Here is a 10,619-nt window from a genome sequence, read left to right as displayed (position 1 = left end):
GCACAAACAAAACCTTGTGTGCACCAGGAGCCAGGAGGAAGGAGCAGTGTCCCCACAAGAGACTGAGTCAGACTTGCCTGTGAGTGTCTAGGAATCTCTAGCAGAGACACAGGCCAAACAATAGGGAGGGAGCACAACCTTACTCATTAACAGAAAATTGGATTAAAGATTTACTGAGCATGGCCCCACCATTAGAACAAGACCCAGTTTCTCCCATAGTCAATCTCTCCTATCAAGAAGCTTCCACAAGCCTCTTGTTCTTATTCTTATCAGAAGGCAGACAGAATGAAAAACACAATCACAGAGAACTAACCAAACACATCACATGGACCACAGCCTTGTCTAACTCAATGAAACTATGAGCCATGCTGTGTAAGGCCACCCAAGACAGACAAGTCATGGTGGAAAATTCTGACAAAATGTGGTCCCCTGGAGAAAGGAATGGCAAACCACTTCAGCATTCTCACCTTAAGAGCCCATGAAGAGTATAAAAAGGAAAAAAGATATAACACTGAGAGATCAACTGCTCAGGTTGGTAGTTGCTCAATATGTACCTGGAGAACAGTGGAGAAATACCTCCAGAAAGAATGAAGAGACAGAGCCACAATGAAAACAACGTCCAGTTGTGGATGTGACTGGTGATGAAAGTAAAGTCCGATGCTGTAAAGAACAATATTGCATACGAACCTGAAATGTCAGGTCCATGAATCAAGGTAAACTGGAAGTGGTCAAACAGGAGATGGCAAGAGTAAACATTGACATTTTAGGAATCAGTGAACTAAAATGGATGGGCATGGGTGAATTTAACTCAGATGACCATTATATCTACTACTGTGGGCAGGAATCCCTTAGAAGAAATGGAGTAGCCCTCATAATCAATAAAAGAGTCTGAAATGCAGTACTTGAATGCATTCTCAAAACAACAGAAAAATATCTGTTTCCAAGGCAAACCATTCAATATCACAGTAATCCAAGACTATGTCCCAACCACTAATGCTGAAGAAGCTGAAGTTGAATGCTTCTATGATGACCTACAAGACCTTCTAGAACTAACACCCCCAAAAGCTATCTTTTTCATTATAGGGGATTGGAATGCAAAAGTAGGACATCAAGAGATACCTGGAGTAACAGGCAAATTAGGCCTTGGAGTACAAAATGAAGCAGGGAAAATGCTAAGAGAGTTTTGCCAAGAGAACACAACTGGTCATAGCAAACACTCTCTTCCAAAAACGCAAGAGATCACTGTACACATGGATATCACCAGATGGTCAATACTGAAATCAGATTGATTATATTCTTTGCAGTCAAAGATGGAGAAGCTCTTTAGAGTCAGCAAAAACAAGGCCAGGAGCTGACTGACTCAGATCATGAACTCCTTATTGCCAAATCAGACTTCAATTGAAGAAAGTAGGGAAAAATCACTAGACCATTCAGGTATGACCTAAATCAAATCCTTTATAATTATACAGTGGATGTGATAAATAAACTCAAGGGACTAGATCTGATATATTGTCTGAAGAACTATGGACAGAGGTTTGTGACACAGTGATTAAGACCATCCCCAACAAAAAGAAATTGAAAAGGCAAAATGGCTGTATGAGGAGACCTTACAGATTGCTGAGAAAAGAAGAGAAGCTAAAGCCAAAGGAAAAAAGGAAAGGTATACCCATTTGAATGCAGAATTCCAAAGAATAGCAAGGAGAGAAAAGAAAGCCTTCCTCAGCGATCAATGCAAAGAAATAGAGGAAAAAATAGAATGGAAAAGACTATAGATCTCTTCAAGAAAATTAGAGCTAGCAACGGAATATTTCATGCAAAGATGGGCACAATAAAGGACAGAAATGGTATGGACCTAACAGAAGCAGAAGGTATTAAGAAGAGGTGGAAAGAATATACAGAACAACTATAGGAAAAAGATCTTCATGACCCAGATAACCATGACGGTGTGATCACTCACCTAGAGCCAGACATCCTGGAATGCAAAGTCAAGTGGGCCCTCAGTTCAGTTCAGTTCAGTTCAGTTGCTCAGTCGTGTTCGATTCTTTGCGACCCCATGAATCACAGCACGCCAGGCCTCCCTGTCCATCACCAACTCCTGGAGTTTACTCAAACTCATGGGCCTTAGGAAGCATCATTATGAACAAAGCTAGTGGAGGTGATGGAATCCCAGTTGAGCTATTTCAAATCCTAAAAGATGATATGTAAGTGTTGCACTCAATATGTCAGCAAATTTGGAAAACTCAGCAGTGATCACAGGACTGGAAAAGTTTAGTTTTCATTCCAATCCCAAAGAAAGGCAATGCCAAAGAATGTTCAAACTACCACACAATTGCACTCATTTCACACTCTAGCAAAGTAATGCTTAAAATTCTCCAAGTGAGGCTTCAACATTATGTGATCCAAGAACTTCCAGATGTTCAAGCTGGATTTAGAAAGGGCAGAGGAGCTAGAGATCAAATTGACAACATGTGTTGGATCATAGAAAAAGCAAGAGAGTTCTAGAAAAACATCTACTTCTGCTTTATTGACTATGCAAAAGGCTTTTACTATGTGGATCACAGCAAACTGGAAAATTCTTAAAGATATGGGAATATCAGACCTCCTTACCTGCCTCCTGAGAAATCTATGTGGTTCAAGAAGCAATAATTAGAACCGGACATAGAACAACAGACTGCTTCCAATTGGGAAAGGAGTACACCAAGGCTGTATATTGTCACCCTGCTCATTTAACTTTTATGCAGAGTATATCATGCAAAATGCCAGGCTGGATGAAGCACAAGCTGAAATAAGATTGCTGGGAGCAATGTCAATACCTTCAGATATGCAGATGACACTACCCCTATGACAGAAAGCGAAGAGGAACTGAAGAGCCTCTTAATGAAAGTGAAAGAGGAGAGTGAAAAAGCTGGCTTAAAACTCAACATTCAAAAAACAAGATCAGGGTGTCTGGTTCCATCACTTCATGGCTAATCGATAGGGAAACAATGGAAACAGTGAGAAACTTTATTTTTCTGGGTTCCAAAATCACTGCAGATGGTGATTGCAGCCAAGTAATTAAAAGATGCTTGCTCCTTGGAAGAAAAGCTATGACCAACCTAGACAGCATATTAAAAAGCAGAGACATTACTTTGCCAACAAAGGTCCCTCCAGTCAAACTATGGTTTTTCCAGTAGTCATGTATGGATGTAAGTGTTCGACCATAAAGAAGACTGAGTGGCGAAGAATTGTTGCTTTTCAATTGTGGTGTTGTAGAAGTGTCTTGCACAGAGAAGGAAATGGCACCCCACTCCAGTACTCTTGCCTGGAAAATCCCATGGACGGAGGAGCCTGGTAGGCTGCAGTCCATGAGGTCGCTAAGAGTTGGACGTGACTGAGTGACTTCACTTTCACGCATTGGAGAAGGCAATGGCAATCCACTCCAGTGTTCTTGCCTGGAGAATCCCAGAGACAGAGGAGCCTGGTAGGAGGCCGTCTATGGGGTCGCACAGAGTCGGACACGACTGAAGCGACTTAGCAGCAGCAGCAGCAGCAGGAGCAGAAGTCTCTTGAGAGTTCCTTAGACTGCAATGAGATCAAACCAGTCAATCCTAAGGCAAACCAGTCTTGAATATTCATTGGAAGGACTGATGCTGAAGTTGAAACTCCAATACTTTGGCCACCTGATATGAAGAATTGACTCATTGGACAAGACCCTGCTGCTGGGAAAGATTACAGGCGGGAGGAGAAGGGGACGATAGAGGATGAGATGGTTTGATGGCATCACTGACTCAATGGACATGAGTTTGAGGCTCTGGAATTGGTGATGGACAACTGCCATGCTGATGTCCTTGGGGTCTCAAAGAGTCAGACAGGACTGAGCTAGTGAACTGAGTGCACTATTATTCAATGAAGATGTTTATGATCTTTTTCTTTATACTACTGAAAAAGCGGGAATAAGTTAAATACCAATAATTGGGGATGAGTTAATTATATTCTCTATATAATAAAATTATATGGTACAATTAAAATCATGCAAAATAGTAATATTAATTGTAACATTAAATGGAAGATTTTAGAATAATTCCTAAGTTTTGAATTGCACACCATTCTGAGAAGCAGGATGAACTCTGGCCCTGTCCTACTCCATCCCTTCTGGGATTTGAAGCATCCCTTTGTGCACTTTAGCCACTTAGTAATCATTAGGTTATCAGATGCACTATTGTGGTACCATGGTGCTTATGTTCATTGACTCTGATTTTACTGAAAAATGGCCACAACTTGCAAGACTAGCAATGTTGGCAACATGGATACACCAAAGAGATGCTAATAAGTGCTTCCTTTAAGTGAAAAGGTAAAAGTTCTCCATGGATAAGGAAAGAAAAAAAAATTGTGTGCTGAGCTTGTTTAGATCTACAGTAAGAATAAATCTTCTATCTTTAAAATCGTGAAGAAGGAAAATAAGTTTTGTGGTAGTTTTGATGTGGCACCTCAAACTACAAGCTGCACAGTGCTTACTTAGCTGAGATGGAAAATGCATTACATTTGCATAGTAAGATACTTCAATGCAGAGAAGGAGACCACATTCATGTAAGTTTTAGTAAAACATATTGTTATAACTGTTCTATTTTATTCCTAGTTATGATCATTACTTCTTTACTGACTAACTTTTACACTTTATCACAGTTATGTACGTATAGAAAGCAACATAATATAGATGGGGTTCAGCGCCACATGCAGTTTCAGGCATCACTGGGGGTCTTGGACCATATACCCTCAGGGAAGAGAAGACTGCTGTATTTAATGCTGTGCTGTGCTTAGTCGCTCCATTGTGTCCAACTCTTTGTAACACCATGGACAGTAACCTGCCAGGCTCCTCTGTCCATGGGGATTCTCCAGGCAAGAATATTGGAGTGGGTTGCCATGCCCTCCTCCAAGGGATCTTTCCAACACAGGGATAGAACCTAGCTCTCCCACATTGCAGGTGGATTCTTTACTATCTGAGCAGAGAAAAGCCCAAGAATATTGGAGTGGGTAGCCTATTTCTTCTCCAGGGGGATCTTCTGGACCCAGGAATCGAACTGGGGTATCCTACATTGCAGGTGGATTCTCTACTAGCTGAGCTACCAGAGAGGCCATCTGTACTTAATATGTATCATTTAATGCACTTAAATACATTTCAAAATTTAATCCTCATAACAATCTAATGCTGGAGATATTATATACCACCTGAAAGCCACATATCTGGTAAATTATGAAAATTGGATTCAGACCCAGGTATGACTGTTTATAAAGTTGAAGCTTATCAGACTTTATGAATAGTGAATTGATCACATGAATTAAATGTGAATTTAATCACATGACTTATAGTGAAGCAAAAGGATACAAAATATTATATATAATATTATCACATTGAAAAAATTCCTTAAATGCATGGAAGGACATTACCAAAGTAAAAATAGTTACTTCTGGGTAGTGGGGCTACAGATAATTTTTTTTAGGTTTTGCTTTGTTTTCCATGTTTTAGGCAATGAGCATGTGGTGCTTTTGTACCTAGAAAAACAAATTTTTCCCCCCAAATTCCTCTACTGCAAGATGTTAATTGCAGCATTATTTATAATATAATTTGGAACAACTTAAATGTCCAACAATAGAATTGTTTAATGAAATATCGTTCACCAATTCAATGGAAAAATACAAAATAAAATGATTTCTATGAAGTACAGGCAAAACATTGGGATAATGTTTATTAAATAATGTTCTGTGAAATCAGGGAGAATATAAACTAATATTTACTCTAAGATAACAGTGATTTACACCATGATTATGATGTAAGTTCTATATACACATTGTGAAAGACTGGAATGTATGGGATAGTAGAATTATTGTGATGATGGTGAGGTTGGAAGTAATACAAATATTTTCTCTATTGTTCTAATGGTGAATAATAGTGTAAAAATATAAGAATCTCTGTGGCTTGCTAAATAACTAGATATATAAAAGGAAACATTTGATCTATTTTACTACTTTCACAAAGACATCTACTTCTCAGTGAAAGTCGCTCAGTCGTGTCTGAATCTTTGTGACCCCCATGGACTGTATAGTGCCTGGAATTCTCCGGGCCAGAATACTGGAATGGGTAGTCTTTCCCTTCTCCTGGGGATCTTCCCAATCCAGGGATTGAACCCAGGTCTCCCGCATTGCAGGTGGATTCTTTACCAGCTGAGCCACAGGGGAAGCCCAAGAATACTGGAGTGGGTAGCCTATCCCTTCTCTAGGGGATCTTCCTGATCTAGGAATATACAATTAGACAGGTGTGGCTTGACTTCAAAGTATTAATTCACTTAATATAATTCAGCATCATCAGAAATAATATGGCTACACAGGCAGAGAGCCCCTGGTTTTCTTCTCCTTCACACTCACCAGAGCAATTCTTATAGATTGCTGCCATCTCAAATTAGAAAGCAACTCAAGTAAAAGTCCCCCAGACACGTTGTTTCTGCTGCTTTGACAAATGCCATGTACTGTCTCCCTGAGGTCACTGCAAATGACAGGATGTGAAAAGTGAATACACGAAAATGCTTCCCTAGCACTCTCTCATCCCAGGTTTGCTGAGTAAGTTGGGCAGTGCAGAAAACCAGCGACTCCAAGCTGTGAACTTCTGGAGAGGGCATCCACAAAGGCAAAACTCTCTCTGCTGTCTGGAAGTGGCAGTGCGACCTCAGCAAGTATTTTGCCTTTGGGGCATCAGAATAAAAGCTGGCAGCTTGCCTAGTGTTCTTTCAAAGCCCAGGTACAGAGGAAGCCAAATGTTGTGCTGCTTGTTTCTGTACCAAGTGACATACCCATCCCCTTCCCCTCCTTCCTAGGCTGCTTCCTATTCAAAGGTTGTCACCAGTAGATAAAAATGCATTATTCTGGTTACTCGGTTGGGTGCCAGAGACAGTGAGCTTAGCTACAGTAAGTCAATGTCAACGAGGATGGCACAATTTAGCTGTTTTTTTTTTTTTTTTAATATTTTAGCACACTATTGGCTTTTAATGAAATGTAATTGTACTGTAGAAGTATGGACTTAAGCTGCTATGACAGTTTGGGGACTGATTTTGATGTTTCAAGAAAACTCCTGGAGAAAGAAAGAGAAAGATACACTGCACAAGGTGGTGTTTCTTACTGGGACACAAAAATGCACAAGTTCAAGACATTTTTAGAGATAGAAGTTCCCAAGTGATCATTATTTTCAGGGCCCTCAATTTAGGATATTTGAGAGATTTTTCACAATAATTTTGGAGATTATTCTTAGCACTGAAAACGTCTCGAGGAATTCTGATCTAAAGAATAATCAAAGGGCATGGTGCATAGGGACACAGGTAAAGCTTGTAAATCTGTATATGACACAGCTTGGTGTTCCTGACGGCGATGCTTAGTACCATCAGTATAGGGTCAAATAGAAACATCTGCTCTGAGTTTTTGGATTGACATTTAACAGTGTATATAAAGATTTGAGAAAGATAATAACTTAGGAACTATGAATGGATTCTATCACTAAAAATCACTTAATCTTTTAAAAAATGCATAGTAGTAATAGTACTTAATGGACTGCATAGTTCTTAATCACTCAAAAAAGAAGGTAGTTGTAATTACACAGAAAATTTAAACCAATCCAGATTGGGCTTTTATTATGTGTCTTCTCATATCTATTTCCTGCCTTTTCTACCAATAGTCCCCTGACTTTCTAAGATGTTTCCTCTAATGGAACCATCCTTTTTCATTCACATTTAATTTTTGGGGGGCAGTTTTACCTACTCCTGATTTCAAGGTTGAGTTTTCATAATTTTAAATTAAGCTGGCCATCCCAGTTTCAGAGTCATAATACAGAGTTCAGAGATGGACACACGAGTCATTCAAAGGTGTTACGATGTAAGGAGATAGTTGCCAAGCTTTTCTGGAAAAGAGAAGATTCTGCTTTTCTTCTACAACAGTTACTAAAATAAGCATGTGAGTCTCTCAGGTTTATAACTAAGGCATCTATTTGGCTACCATTATAGGTAGAGTCTGTTCCTGTGTTGCTGTGTGTGTGTTGGTGGGAGGGGTCATTGGGTGTTGCATAATACCTATATAGGAGACTGAGGCTGTGCAAGGCAGTGCAGAGAAATAAAGACGAACGTGGTTCTGGGCAACGGTTTTTGAACTGCATGATCAATCTGACTGAACTAGAAACTACGTTTGGTTATAGATTCGCCTCATTAAGCTCATCTGATTTTTGATGTCTTGCAACATATATAGCACTAACAGATACAGAATTCCAAAATTTTTGTAACAGGAAGTTCAACCATATGTTCAAAAAGATTATTTTATCTTTTTATTGAAGTATAGTTGATTTACAGTGTCGTGTTAGTTTCAGATGTACAGCAGAGTGATTCAGTTATATATATACATATATGTAAATGCATATATCAGAGAAGGCGATGGCTCCCCACTGCAGTACTCTTGCCTGGAAAATCCCATGGACGGAGGAGCCTAGTAGGCTGCAATCCATGGGGTCGCTAAGAGTCGGACACGACTGAGCGACTTCACCTTCACTTTTCACTTTCATGCATTGGAGAAGGAAATGGCAGCCCACTCCAGTGTTCTTGCCTGGAGAATCCCAGGGACGGGGGAGCCTGGTGGGCTGCCATCTATGGGGTTGCACAGAGTCGGACACGACTGAAGTGACTTAGCATAGCATAGCATATGCATATATATTCAGATTCTTTTCCATTATAGGTTATTATAAGATATTGAATATTGTTCCCTGTGTCATATATCAAATCCTTGTTGTTTATCTATTTTATATACAGTCCTGTGTATCTGTTAATCCCAAACTCCCAATTTATCCCTCTTTCCTCTTTCTCTTTTGGTAACCGTAAGTTTATTTTCTATATCTGTGAATCTATTTATGATTTGTGAATAAGTTAATTTGTATCAATTTTTTAGATTATACATATTAGTGATATCAAATGATATCTATCTTTCTCTGACTTATTTCACTTAGTATGATAATCTCTATGTCTACCTATGTTGCTAAAAGTGGCATTATTTCATTCTTTTTTATGGCTGAATAAAACTTTATATATATATATGTAGTAATATAGACATACATACACATATATACATACATTGTCTATGTATAGATACCACATCTTCTTTATTCTTTCATCTCTTCTTGACCATTTAGGGTGATTGCATGTCTTGGTTATTGCCAATAGTCCTTCAGTGAACACTGGGGTGCATATATCTTTTCAAATTAGAGTTTTCTTCAGATGTATGCCCAGGAGTGGGATTGCAGAATCATATGGTAATTCTATTTTAAGTTTTTTAGGGACCCCATGGTTTATTTTCTTCATAAGATACAATCTTTTTGTTAGAGAATGGCACACAGTTAAATTATATAGTATCTTAACTCACGATGTTCTGGAGATCAGTGGTGCAAGGAGTAAATTCAGGGTCAAATTCTCAGGCATTTCTCAGCTGTGGGACCGGCTGCTAAACTTTACTTCACACTTTCTCATATTTTATCATAATGTGAAAGGACAGAAGTGGGGTCAGTTTAATTCAGATCAATAAACATCGATTGAATGCCTAATGAAGTGGACTTTTATATGTATTTTGACAGCTCAGAATTTAAATCCCCTTCTTATATTCAGAAATGTCTGGGAAAAAGCTAAATATTTGCTTTCTTAGCTTCCCTCTCAGCTATGGCTTGGACATAAGATCTAGGCTCTGCTGATCAATACCCCTGGTGCAGAACTTTAGCTTAAAAGCTAGTGATGTGATGAAGCAGGGACTGTGCAGAATCCATTCTGGTTGTGGGTGTCAGAGGCAATGTGCTATGTGCTTGCTCAGTCGTGTCTGATTCTTTGCGATCCCATGGAGTGTAGCCCACCAGGCTCCTCTGTCCTTGAGATTCTCCCAGCAAGAATACTGCAGTGGAGTGCCATGCCCTCCTCCAAGGGATTGTCCCAACCCAGGGGTCAAATCTGCATCTCTTATGACTCCTGCAATGGCAGGCAGGTTATTTACCACAAGCTCCACTCAAATCTATTACCTAGACAATAGTGACTATAGTTTTAAAAGTAATGTTCTCTGTCAGTTTCGTCAGAAGTATAAGATGAATTCATTGTCAAGACTTATGCATGTAGTCTTTTCATTGGATCATTTATGTGGATCTTTAGCTAACCAGTCAGTCCTTAAGACCCAGTGATGTCTAAAGTGTCTGGGAGAATCAGAATTTTATGTAGCTGTGCTAAATTCTAATTAGAAAAATAGTTGCAGTGGTTTCTAGGGCTTTCGAGAAAAATCAGATCTTCATCAAACAATTCCTTCCCTTTTGAGAAAGAGCTCTAGCTTTGTTGTGAGGCTCTGAGAGAGACCAAAAGTCTTATCATAGTTCACTGGGTGATCACACAAAAGTTGCCCATTAATTTATATATATATATATGTATATATATATTATAAATATATATGTGTGTGTGACATATACATATATATGTATAATTTATATATATATATATATGTCATCTTTTCAAGGAACCAGTTTTTAGTTTAATTAATCTTTATATATCATTTGGTTTGTCTCTATTTCATTTGTTTCTCCTCTAATCTTT

This window comes from Bison bison, unplaced genomic scaffold (assembly GCF_000754665.1).
Source record: "Bison bison bison isolate TAMUID 2011002044 unplaced genomic scaffold, Bison_UMD1.0 scf7180017864362, whole genome shotgun sequence".
Lineage (NCBI taxonomy): Eukaryota > Metazoa > Chordata > Mammalia > Artiodactyla > Bovidae > Bison > Bison bison.
Note: the sequence above shows the minus strand (reverse complement) of the source record.